We start from the raw sequence: 10,340 nt of genomic DNA on the forward strand, positions 1-10,340 counted from the left end.
TCTTCATTTTTCTTTACTTCCTGTTCCTTATCTAATTAATACATTTACTTTCTCTCTCTTTTTCCCCCTCCTATTAGGGATTGAACCCAGGGTTGCTTTACCATTGAACTACACTTTTTATTTTTATTTTGAGACAGGGTCTTGCTAAGTTGCCCAGGCTGACCTTGAACTTGCAATCGTCTTGCCTCAGCCTCTAGAGTAGCAGGAATTAGAGATGTGTGCTACCAGTCCAGCTAAAGTTATCTGCTTCCTAAATCACCTAAATATTGCCCCTTTCCTCTCTATCCTATTATTTTGTAATAACCCGGGACACCATCTCCCAGGGTTACTGTAGCAGCTTCTAATTGGTCTTTTACTTTCAGTCTTTCTCCACTCTAATAATCCTTTAGATCATGAATTCTTTTATGTAGAGATCATTAACACCAATAACACATATCTCTCTGAAACACAAATCTGACTGTGTCACTTCTCAGTTCAAAAACCTTCAATAATTGCCAACAGTCTATAAGTAAAATGCAAGTTCCTTACCATGCGACAGAAGGCCCGCTTTAACCTGGACATGGCACCATTCCACCCTCATCTTCTTCCACTGACTCTACCTACACCTCCAAACCTAGAACAACTTCCTCCTCCAAAACCCATGGATCAGTCTTTTTATATCCTGCTCCTGGAGCCTCTGTAACTTACAGTGTCTCTGAGCAATGCCCAAATCTCTCTCTTTACCCCTGCACTCTCTTTGGAGCTACATACACTTCCATGATTCTAGTCACAGGGGATTTCCATGTCCACATGACAGGCCCCAAACCAAGCTTGTCCTCTCCTGGGTGGGAGTGCTCTTGACTTCCTTCTTTCTGTGTTACTCCTGGTCAAGCAGACTAAATATCTAAAAATAGTCTTGAATCTTTACCCTTGCCCTATGCTCCATCTCAGGGCATACCAATTAAGCCACCAGAGTTTTGTTAAGTCTCCTTTAGTTATATCTCTCCAGGATATCCTTTTTCATTTTCATGACCTCTGCTAAGATCAGGAACATCACTACCAGCCCAGGTTCTGGCCCTTCTGCCCTTCACCCTTCTCTCCATTCTCAAGGGAAGAGGCAGCCTGTTTTCATTATATCAGTCCCTGGGCCATGGAATCAAATAGGTGCCCAAACAGTGCCCCTTTTTACATCTCACAGCCTGAACTCCTTTGTTGGGCACTTCAGGAGACTCCTCTGTGAGGGGAAAGAAGAAAGGACCAAAGGGCAGTAGCAGAAAGAGAAACCTTGAAGATATCTCTGAAAAAAATTCATTTCAGATAGTCTATGTCTTCTTTGCAGAGCAGAAGAGTCATCTGGGAAAACTCAGGGTGGTAGAGGAAGAGACTGTCCAGTTAGAGAGAGTTTAGATATTCTAGAACAACTGGGGTGCAAGGCTGTGGAAAAACACACAGACAGCTTTAAAATACTATAAAGTTCTTGTTGTAGGGGAGTACTGGGGATTGAATCTAGTACCATTGAACTAATTCAATTCCCAATCTCCCGCCCCTTTCAAATGTTATTTTGAGACAGGTCTCTCCAAATTGCTAGCCTCAAATTTGCCATCTTCCTGCCTCAGCCTCCCAAGCAGCTGGGGTTACAGGCATGTACCACCACACTTGGCTTATAATATTCCAATTTTAAATTAATGAATGAAATTGAGTTTTCATTCTTCAATTATATCCATCATTAATATTCCTTCATTCATATGAAGTGTCAGTTTAAATTTTTTACTTCTTTTATAAAAAAGAATATGTAGATTAGTCACTAGGAACCCAATAGGGAATCAGTGATAGGGGCTTAGGAAATTAGTATTTGTGTTTCCTATGCATGATCAATCTTGAGATAGGAAAATCAAGATTGAGAGAGTTTGGGTGGCTTGCCTGGTAGCATAGCTAGAAAGCATTAGATTGGTGATTTGAATCCATGTATGTTTGACTCCAGAGTTGTCTTAGGGTAATACTAGAGAGAATTTGTATGGTTTAAGCACAATCTTATTTTTCAACTAGAGGCTATGACCTATGGTCATATATAATATAAAAAACTTCCCTGGGTCATGACATCTAGTGTCCACCATACAAAAGGACAAAGTAATGCTGTCCTTGAGGATCTCTCTCTCTTCTCTCCTTTGGCAACTTATATCTTCCTGATCTTGTTCGTTGCCCCTTTCAGATTTATTCCTCCCAACTTTGGCCTCCTCCCTTCTTTCACCTCTTTCATAATGGGGGTAGGGCCCCCCCTCAGGAAGAGTGCAGGGGTGAGCAGATTATTGGAGGAGAGTCCACAGATGTGCAGCAGTTTGAGGGGCTTTTGCTGGGAGAAGCAAGTGTGGAGGGAAGTTTTGTGTTGGGAGGCCTGGCAGAGTCTCAGAACAGGGAACAGTTAACAAGTCAGAGGACTTAGCCTGAAAGAACGGAGGAAGTGATAGGGCTTATTTCTGGATTCCATCTGACACGTTGGTGCTGAGGTCCCACAACGCTAAACAAATCCCATTAAGGCACCTAGAAGCAGGATGTCTCTGGTCAGGAGGAGTGATCCAAGAGAGGGACTGAGCTACACCCCACAGTCAGTAACAGACTGCTGTTTAGGTAGACCACTTCCTTTAAGTAAATGTCATATATACAAACACACATTTTATAAGACATATACTAGGGGATGCCTAATTACATTGTAAAAGAATTCTTCCCTTCAAAGAGAAAGAAAATGTCTTTAATGATGTGGTTCTACTAGTGACTTTCCAACTGGGTTTATTGATAGACATTTCATTAATACCCAGTACCCTGTGGTGAGAGATTGGAACAACAGGGAATTAAGAAACGACCAGTGTGGTCATGCACACCTGTAATCCCAGTGACCCAGTGCCTCACACGTGCTAGGTAAGCACTCTACTGTTCAAGGCCAACCTCAGCAACTCAGTAAGACCCTATTTCAAAATAAAAAGGGCTAGTGATGGAGCCCAGTGGTAAAGTGCCCCTGGATTTTATCCCCAGTACCAGAAGGAAGGAAGAAAGGAAGGGAGGGAGGGAGGGAGGAAGGAAGGTTGGAGGAGGGAGGAATAACCAGAAGCCAGGTGTGGTGGTGCACACCTGTGATCTCAGTGACTCGGGAGGCTGAGGCAAGAGGATCGCGGGTTTGAGATAGGCCTCAGTGACTTAATGAGAGCCTGTCTCAAAATTTAAAGGGCTTGGGATAATAGCTTGGTGGTAGAGCACCCTGGTTGCAGGAAAAAAAAAAAGATGGGGGCAGGGTGGGGGGGGTAGCAAGAGAAAGAAAGAAGTGACCACACACCTGGAGTTAGAGTTGGGTACTCATTTATTACCTGTAAATGAGGCAACTCCTGGAACATTCTAAATGTCAATGTTAAAATCCCAGTCTATCTCTTCCCAACCCAGAACCATGTGTGGGGAGGCTTCTGGTCCTCTTGCTGTGCTGAAAATACCAGAAAGGCAGGAAGCACCGCAGCCTCAGGAGCCAGCCAAGACTGTTGGTCCTGGAGCTGTGCTGTGCTGCTCTACATTTCACTGGAGTCTCCAGCTGTGGTTCTTTGGCCATATCCTTCCTCTGTCCAGAGTTTTCTAGGGCTCCATCTCTTTTGAATTTATAGACATTGATATAATCTACTAGATTGGCCTCCCTGCTCCACCAAGCTTATTTCCTCAACCTTTCATGCTTTCCCTCCAATCTCCAAGCTTTTGCCCAAGAAGGCCCAAGATCTTGCCCAAGCAAATCTTCCCAGATGGACTGACCCCAGGGCTTGCCACAAAAACAACAGCTAATGGCACAAGAAAAGAGCGGACCCCCACCAAGCTGCCAGTCCTCCCACCAGAACCCAGAGCTGGGCTTGGTGGAGGAAGGGAACTTATTTTCCCCAAAAAATCCCACCTCTTCTCCAAGCCACATACCACAAGGACTGCCCTACCCAGTGGGCTGCTTTTTCTAGTTTGCACCAAGTTTCTGTATAGACCAGCAGAGTGGCCCCAACTGTGCCCTTCCTGACCTCAATATTTTTCAGTTGCAATCTCTCATCACCATAACTGACATATTTGGATTGATTCCTTGCAAAGCTGCTTCATTCTCTCAGTACCTACAAGTATTATTGCCTATTTTTCTGTTATCCTGGTGCCTAGGAAAAGTTTTATTTTTCTCCTACCTCACTTCAAGCTTAGTGATAAACAAGGAATTGAGGCTAGATAACAGGTAAAGTATAAAACCTGCAGATCAGTAAATCAATCAGGTGAGAGTAGCATGGTTCGGGGCAGCCAGGACTGAGGCAGGGGGCTGACTGAAAACACCCTCTGACGGGCACTGCCAGCCCTGTGATTCCCCCTTCAGCAAATGGGGCCAGCTGTATGCAAATTCATCTTGCCCAGGAGTTTGGTTTCTTCTCTCTGAGATCCTGGCACAGTGGAACCAACGTGAGCAGCCACTTGGCAGGACAGAGAAGGGCAGACTAGCAGTCTCAAGGCTCAGGTGACAAGGCGAGGCCCAGGAGACAGGGATGGTGACTGGGGCTTTAACAGCAGTCTTAATGCCAATCTCAGGTTGAAAACTCGATATTTCCACTTGAAACAGCAAAAAACACAGGCAGAAGGGTTGGGCAGAGGGCAGTGCACCAGGAGTGCCCCCTGCAGGTCTTACTGGGTGGTGCCAAGACAGAGGAAGGTGGCACAAAATGGATGGGACTATTGAAAGGTCCCTGGGATGATGGTATGATGTGGCTGACTATGAGGGTGAAGAAGGAGGAGGAGGAAGAGAGAGAGGAAAATAGAAGATAGCATCTATGTGGTACTTACATGTTGGGCATTGCTTTATGTCATCTTTGTGACAACCCTCAAGAAATGGATAACATAGTTATTCTCATTTAAAAAAAAAAAATCTCTTGGAGTTGTAGATGGACACAATGCCTTTATTTTATTTGTTTATTTTTATGTGGTGCTGAGGATGGAGCCCAGAGCCTCACACGTGCTAGGCAAGCACTCTACTGCTGAGCCACAACCACAGCCCCTCTCATTTTTTAGATGAAAAATATGTAGAGGTCTAGAGAGGCAAAGTAAAATTTTCTCAAAGTCACCCAGGTATCAGAGGACAGAGCTGAGATTTTTAACCCACGTCGTTGCCCCCCAAGTTTATATTATTCAGCATCCCCCACTGCCTCCCAACTTGCAAATTCATTCTAGAAACATCTAGCCTGCCAGTGTTCATTTTTACATCTTTCTGCTCCTCCAATTCATATTTTCTTCCAACTTTAAAAGATCTATAAAAGAATAGATATATATCTTGGATATAACAATAGAGATAACAACAATAACACCTTGGATCTGTATACAACTCTGCTTTTAATTATTTCCCTGGAACTGGGGCTGGGGATGTAGCTCAGTGGTAGGGCACTTGCCTATCAGGAACAAGACCCTGGTTCGATCCCTAAACTGAAAAAAAAATTTTTTTTAACTTCTCTGAGGGAAAATGGACCTTGAAGTATTCCATTTTCCCCAAGATTTTTTTTCCTGATTTTTTTCAGTGCTCCCTTCAGCTATTCCCATATAAACACAATCAACTTATAAGAACATTTAGTGATGTGCTTTTTTTTATATAACATTCTATCTATACACACATTCACATACATAAACATGACTGTTACTTTGATTTCCAACATACTAACCTATTATATTATATGCCACGGTTATTACATTATGCAGAAAAAGCATGGAGTTGACAATATCAAATGCTGGCAAGGATGTGGAGCCACAGGAACAGGAATTCAACGCTGGTGGGCATGCGAAATGGCAGAGCCACTTTGGAAGACAGTCTGGTGGTTTCTTACAAAATTAAACATATTCTCACCACAGGATCCAGCATTCTTGCTCCTTGATTATTTACTCAAAGGAGTTGGAAACTTGTTTCTACACAAAACCCTGCACGCAGATGTTTATAGCAGCTTTATTCGTAATTTCCAAAACTCAGAAGCAAGCAGGATGTCCTTCAGGAGGTGAATAAATACATAAACTGTGGCACATCCAGACAAGGGAATATTATTATTCAGCACCAAAAATAAATGAGCTATCAGGCCATAAAAAGACATGGAGCAGGGGCTGGGGTTACGGCTCAGCGGTAGAGCACTTGCCTCGCACGTGTGAGGCATTGGGTTCGATCCTCAGCACCACATAAAAATAAACAAACAAAACAACAAAATTAATATACTTTAAAAAAGAAAGACATGGAGCAACCTTAAATGCACAAGTTAGGGCTGGGGGGATAGCTCAGTGGTGGAGCACTTGCCTAGCATGTGTAAGGCCCTGGGTTCAATTCCCAACACCACCCCTCCCATCAAAAAAATGTATAAGTGAAAGAAACCAATCTGGGAAACTACACATTATATGGAATCCAACTATATGACATTCTGGAAAAGACAGAACTATGGAGACAGTAAAAAAATCGGAGGTTGCTAGTGATTAGTAGGAGGAAGGGATGACTAGGCAGAGCACAGAGGATTTTTAGGGCAGTGAAACTACTTGGCATGATACTGTAATGGTGAATACATGCATTAAATATTTATCGAAAGCCACAGAATGTACAACACCAAGGGTAAATCATCATGTAAATCACCTATGGACTTTGGGTGATTATGTTGTGTCAATGTAGATTCATCAATTGTAACTGAAGTACCACTCTTGCAGGAGGTGTTGAAAATGGGGGAGGTTATGCAGTGCAGGGGCAGAGGACACATGGGAAATCTCTGTACCTTTCTCTTGACTTCTGCTGTGAACCTAAAACTGCCCTAAAGAAATAAAATCTTAGGTCTACAGGTATAGCTCAGTGGTAAAGTTTTGCCTAGCATGCAAGAGGCCCTCAGTTTGATTCTCAACACACACGCACGCACGCACGCGCGCGCACACACACACAAAGTCTTAGCAAGATATGGTGTTGCACACCTATAATCCCAGCTGTTTGGGAGGCTGAGGCAGGAGTATCACAAGTTCGAGTCCAGCTTCAGCAACTTCATGAGACCCTGTCTCAAAATAAACTAAAAAGGGCTGAGAATGTAGCTCAGTAGTTGAGTGCCCCTGGGTTTGATCCCCACTACCACCAAAAAAAGAAAAAGAAAAAAAATTTAAAAGCTGAAGGATAAATAGTTATCGTGAGTACTAACCTAAACTTTTCTCTCTGTTGTATATCTGGGTTGTTTCTCAACTTTTTGATATTAACAAAATATATTTCAAAGCCCTTCTGTTTATATTGCCTGACTTGACCTGCACACTGTGTGAAGTAGGTAGAAAGGGGCTGTTTGCGCATGCACATATTCTGGGATAGATAAAACGACTGTGTCTCAGAGAAGTAAAGAGACTCCTATGGGTCACATCACAAACCAGTGACAAGGATTAGAATCCTGACCCTGCCTCCCTTCCCTGCCTCCAGTGGATATCTTTTCCCTCTAGCAGCCTCTTTCTGGATCAGAGGCCTCTCCAAAAATAGAGGCTGTGATGGTGGCCTGACCCCAGAGCAGTACCTGCAAACAGAGGACCCTATTGGCAGTGGTGAGCTCCCAGATGGCCCTTTGAAATTCCAGGAAACCAAACATTTTATTCCCAAACACCTCAAAGCCCATAGTTTCCCAGAGTAAGGAGCTCACTAGGAAAGGACCAGCATGCAAGCATTTGTTTTTCTTTTCTTCTCTCTCTCTCTCTCTCTCTCTCTCCCCTTTGAGGGGGTGAGGAGGCAAGCTCTGAGTTGTCCAGGAGGAGGGACTTTGACTAAAAATAGCTGTGGCGTGTAGATCAGCCCCTAGTGGTACCCAAGACCGGGGGAAGGAGGGGGATGCTCTGGAGCTGTCGCCAGACTGGTTGCCATGGAAACGAGAAAGGAGCAGGGGAGCCTGGGAAGTGAGGATGACACAGATAGCAAGTCCTAGTCGGAGCTGCCGCTACCTTTAGGAGAAACAGCAGTGTCTGCGGCTCCCATTCTCCAAGGGGGCCCATCGGGGTGGGGGCGGTGTCAGGGGCATGGACGGCACCCCCCCAGGGTCTCTGCTGCTGGCTACTCTCTTCTCCACGAGCTGTGAGTTGAGTTGTGGGGGACTTGGGATTTGGGCCCCTGTATCCAAGGCAAGTGGGGGTTTGGGAGGAACTGGTTTCTAAGGGAGATTTTACCAGATCTCCTTCCAAAAAAAAGAGTCCCCTTGCTGCCCAGCACCCTCGAGGGGAAGGAAAAAGAGTCCAGGAAAATGTGGTGCTGGGATATTCTAGAAAGGGGTCATAGCATGCCCAGGAAGTAGGAGTAGATTTGGAGGAACTAGAATTATTGGAGGGAAGAGGCAAAAGTCAAGTCCTTGATCTTGAGACAGAGGCAACAATTACACACCTTTCCTTCCCCATGACAGAAATACAGCCCCTCCTCACTCAGGAAAACGGGACATGGGACACATTCAAAAGAAGGCTCACTATATCCCTAGGACAATGGAGAGCAAGAGAGTTCTGGGGGTCATCAGACATTGGGGTCCCTTGCTCAAGCCTGGGCATAGAGATGGAGGTCAGATTACCCAAACCCTGAGAGAATGTCTGGAAGCCACTTTGGGTTAAAGCTAGGATGCATCCTACCTGGCTACTTTACTGCATGACCTGGGGTCTCCGAGCCAGATCACTTCTAGGACATCCTGAGCTACAGGGAAGGGAGAAGAAGCCTGTTGTTGGGGGAGGGGGAAAGGTCCTAAACTGCTATTGCCAAGGTGCCCCCAGATCCTCCATGGAGTTAGTTGTCCCATGACTCCATGGAAAATAAATGTGGGAGTGCCTCTAAGTTCCAAGTCATCTCTTTTTCATTTCTCCTTCTGTCCTCTACCCCAACACATACATACTCTCTCCAAAGGTCTGGGTGCAAAGCACTTGGCTCCAGAGTTTAAAATCCAGGGTGTTGGATTTGCAGTTATATGTCCAGCCAGTTTCTCCCCAGGAACTGGTCAAACATCCAGGCCATCTGTGATCTTTTTTGCCACACTCCTGCTTCCCTCCCCCACAGCCAGCCCAGGCTTCCTTGGAATTGGGAGTAGAGGACAGTTCCCAGGAAAGAGGAGGGAAGATTGACTGTTCCTAACTCCTTATTCTAGACTTTTCCTTTTGTGGTTCATACTGCTTAGGAGTCCCTGGGTGACTAAGAAAGGACTTCAGACCTCTGTCTCTCAGGGCAGATTGCAGCTCAGAGAGCTCCTCAGAGGAAGAATTTGAAGCAAAATCAGGTGGGCTTCTCTTGGAATGTAGGCTTTGGGGCATATGGCAGGTGGGAGTGGGGTTGGCTTAGGATAGTGAATGGGAAGTAGGAGGCTGTGAGAAAAGAACTAGAGCAGGCAGGGAAATAGATGAGGTGCTCAGTGCTTCACTTGGTCTGATTTCATCTCCATGAGGAATAGTGTGCCAAGGGCATAACTCTGGATGAGCTCAGTTTCATCCTCTACTTTCAGGCTGTCTCCAGGGGGAGAGCACCCAGGGAAAATGGCGTGACACTAGAGCAGCAATGATCATAGTTAGGCCTCCAGGGGCATTTCCAATGGGAATGTCCTACTGTGGAAATATTCAATCCTTGCTTGCTACAGCTTACATTTCTTTCTCCTTGGTAAGTCTGTTGTGGGGGAAAAAAAAAAAAAAAAACTATAGGGAGGAGTGGACAGAGTGAGGTCCAGGGAGGGAAGAATGGGAAAGGCTTTTTGTGCATCCATCTTGAGTTGAACTTCAAAAGAGCCTTCAGGTTGAACGGTAGAGAATTCAGTGGGTGGTTACACTGACCAAGTCCTTAGGTCAAGAAGAGAGGCCAGTTAACTGCCTGCCCTCAAGGAGCCCACGTCTAATGATTTCAGAAATTCCCTCATGGCCTGAGTGTTTTGTCTAGGGACTTTCCTGTGAGGTGCTGAACACTCCAGCTAGAGGTGTTGACCCAAGGTTTAGGTCCTGGAGTACCTCCTTTTCCTGAAAAATAATCGTTGAACTTGCATTACTATTTATTATATCCAGTTCATGTGCATTTACCATTTAATCAACACAACTTTTTGAGCTTAGGGGCAGATAGCGTTGTGTGTATTATTCCCCTTGTACTGATAGGAAAACTGAAGCAAAGAAACACAAAGGGAGTCCCTCAGGGCTACTCCACTCGGTGCTGGCCGGGACATCTCGAGTTTCCCCCAACCCGGGGGAAGGTCCATTAACTCGGTAAACTTTTATTAAGCCCCTCCAGGACCCCCGACGCCACCGAGGGGCCCCCAGCGGTCTCCAGGCTCGCTCTGTGCCTGCACTGAGGACTACGCCTGCAGCCTGTCGCCGGTCGCGGGTCGCCCAGCTCTGTC

This window comes from Spermophilus citellus (genome assembly GCF_964194105.1).
Source record: "Spermophilus citellus genome assembly, chromosome: 9".
Taxonomy (NCBI): domain Eukaryota; kingdom Metazoa; phylum Chordata; class Mammalia; order Rodentia; family Sciuridae; genus Spermophilus; species Spermophilus citellus.